We start from the raw sequence: 3,534 nt of genomic DNA, 5'->3' as shown, positions 1-3,534 counted from the left end.
AACCTTAAACCGCATAAACACATTTCATTACACCAAATACACAAAATAATGTTCTTTTCAGCAACATGACCCCTTTAAACAACAGATGGACTTCACTGTTTGCCTAGTTAATGGAGGTTGTTTTACATCTCCGATCAATAGTAGTCAAGATCTGGTTACTATGCAGGGAATACGAGGATGTAAAATACAATGAACAGCATGCATATAAAAAGTCCTACTCAGCAAAAGAATTAAACATTAACATGACTACCAATTTACGTGTCAGCAATGATATTGTGGAAGAAGAATATACTGCACATGAAAAAATAAATATAAAAGAATAAAATAAAATATCTAAAATAACAATAAAAATTTTTACATACATATTTTATATATTTGATCATTTTATATTTATTAGTATTAAAACCAACATTGAAAAAAATGAATATATATATATATATATATATATATATATATATATAGGTTGTAAAATAATCATACTGCTCTCTGTTGCTTTTGTAAATTCAGGAGAGTTGTGATGTGGCCACATTTAATTTCACAGAGGACTGATGGTATCATCTCCATGAATGATGCATTAATATTAGCAGACATCTAAAATAAATCTCTCTGGATTTAAATTTTACCCATACATCACACACTTCAAAATCCCACTGTTATTGCCTGTAGGATACACACAACCACATATGCACACATGCATGTAGGCTGAGGATATTTATTTGATATTCAGCAAACATATGAGAACACTACAACAGCATTCCTATTTGAATTAGCAAAGACTCTCTAAGGACTCCAAACAACAGACAAAAATACAACCATGGGGCTCATTAAATGCAGTGATGAAAATTAGAATGCACATTGTTTTTCCTGGAAGGAGATTATCCCAGCAGAGATGCTGACGCTGCCTCGCATTGGCTTGCTGAGATAGGTAAATACCTTGTCCTCCTTTGCATTCAAGCGTAAGGACATCAGAGTTCACTTACTCAAATCTCCCTGCTACTGAAAAAGGTGAAGTTTAATGGCCCACGAGGTTGAACGCAAGTCAGTGTGACTGCTGACTCTGGAGCTCTGCATGCAATTTTCTGTCTCTAGATAAGGTGCAGACAATCAAAAAAAATAAATAAAGGGGTCATATTATAAGGAATCAAATAGCTCGATCTTTTGCAAGAAAAGAACTCATTGTACAATTATAAAAAGAGGGGGAAAAAGTCTTCCCCAGTCCCCAGCTAGAAGATTTCTGACATATGAAACTCAAAGCATTAATATATGACTGCCTATTTACATGTCAACAATGCTAATGAGGAAGCAGGATATTAGTAAAAACTATGAATAAATATGAATCTTACACATTTTTTCTATCCTAACCAACATAATGTGACCTCAGAAGACTGAAAAAAGTATGAAACAAGCCCTTTAAATCAAAATGGCATGGCATATGAAACAGAATCAATCTCTGTCTTGTTGATTGAGGGTTTCATTTGGAAAGTCTGCACTTGGTCCTGGTTACACATGCTTCAGTTCTCTAATAAAGACAAATGCAGAGCAGTCAGTGGGAGCCTGGTTCCCATTCCCAACGAATCTGTCACTTCTCCAAGTCTGGAAGAGCGGCCTGCGTATGCTCTCCAGAAAGGTAAACTTCCTGTGCGGATTACGCAGGGCAAACTGAGATGCCTCCTGTCTGGGTATCTGGGGTGGATATCTGCCCAGCGAAGTGTGGGAATTCCTGCAGTCCTCCTGGGAATGTGGGACATTGGATAACAAGGGATTGGACATTGGTCTACAACGACCATTTCTAATCTTAAGATGTTCTGCTTCATTTTTCTAGCCCTTATGTCATGGAGAAGACTGTTAAAACCATCCATATCGAGGAAGAACTAATGAAAAATAAGTCATAATCTAATGGAACACAAATGGACCATATTTACCTTCTCAATGTATGTTTTTAGTCTTACACCCCACCTTTCCCCTCACTAAATATCCTATTTCATATGCACCATATTAGCATTTCATGTTTACTTTAAACACCTACACACCTAAAGCAAACAAAAATCATAGCATGTATCCACTTATTTTGAAACGCAAAAGCTTTTAGCCACTGCTTCATTAGCCACAGTAGTTAAATAACTAGAAGAATAACTAAGAATTGCCATAAACGGTGTAACTCTTTCCACTACAAACCAGTGTGTTTATGATAATGAAATAAAATAACGTTAACAAATACCAGTTTGCAATGTCAAGCGGCATTACAGACTGTTTTTGTACAGGTAAAATAGCTCATTCAAGTTATGAACTCCGCACCCAGTCTCACGTTACAAATAAGGTGGATACACACCCGTGACCCAGTGGCTTCTTGGACTTCCACATTCGCTCTCCCCAACTGTTTGGATCAGCAGACATGTTCAACCTGAAGCTCTGCCAATTCCTCGCCCTTGCAGGACTTCTGGACCCTGGCCAATGTAAACCGTGACTGGCTCTAACAGATGAGGCTTATTGGTCTCTCCAGTTCCACCTGCCTGTCGTGTTTCAGAGCATGAAGAGCGTGTGCGTTCAGTGGCAGATTCAGAACTCAACTTTACAGCTTTTCTCTATATGAAAATGGCTTTTACAAAGTGAGGGAGAGAGATAGAGCAAGAACAGATGGAAACTGTGGAGCAAGAACCAGCAGGGAGACTATCACATATAGATAAGGCAAAAAAAAACAAGGCTAGGTTCACTATGGAATACTGGCTTACTGCAGTATATGTAGTGTATACTGCCTGTTTTTAAAAACAGTAAGTGAAACAAAAGACATTACCCAGCTAACAAAATTATGTTCCAAGAACGTTTTTCTGACATTGCCATTATACGGTGTAAATTGTTATTTCTAATTGTTCTCTGAATGTTCAAAACATCCAATTTTATACAGGTTTTAGAAACGTTTTTTTTCTTGGTAATTGACAATAGAGAAATCATCATGGAAACATTCCATTTTATAATTTTGCAAGCATTATGTGAACATAACTTTTGAATGTTTTCTGAATGTTCTGAAACAAACAAATAATAAAGTTAAATATGTTAGAAACATCCGACTAAAATGAATGTTTTTGAAACTCTTAAAGGGGTCATATGATGCTGCTAAAAAGAACATTTTTTTGTGTATTTGGTGTAATGAAATGTGTTTATGCGGTTTAAGGTTCAAAAAACACATTATTTTCCACATACTGTACATTATAGTTTCTCCTCTATGCCCCGCCTTTCTGAAACGCGTCGATTTTTACAAAGCTCATCGGTCTGAAAAAGCGAGGTGTGCTGTGATTGGCCAGCTATCCAGTGCATTGTGATTGGCCGAATTCCTCAAGCGTGTGACGGAAATGTTACGCCCCTTACCATATTGTGATGCCTGCGGCAACCACATGTGACGACCCCGGGCTGGACTCCGCTTCGTCCACGGTGAAAGCATCCGGTGATCCACAGCGAAGTTGAAGTATTTTCTCAGCAACCAGCACGGATCAGCTCCAGGCATGACAAAGCAATATCGTCCTCTTTTGGAAGGCCAAA

This window comes from Sinocyclocheilus anshuiensis, unplaced genomic scaffold (assembly GCF_001515605.1).
Source record: "Sinocyclocheilus anshuiensis isolate Anshui unplaced genomic scaffold, SAMN03320099.WGS_v1.1 scaffold579, whole genome shotgun sequence".
Lineage (NCBI taxonomy): Eukaryota > Metazoa > Chordata > Actinopteri > Cypriniformes > Cyprinidae > Sinocyclocheilus > Sinocyclocheilus anshuiensis.
The sequence above is the reverse complement of the archived record's forward strand: the minus strand, read 5'-3'. Positions refer to the sequence as shown.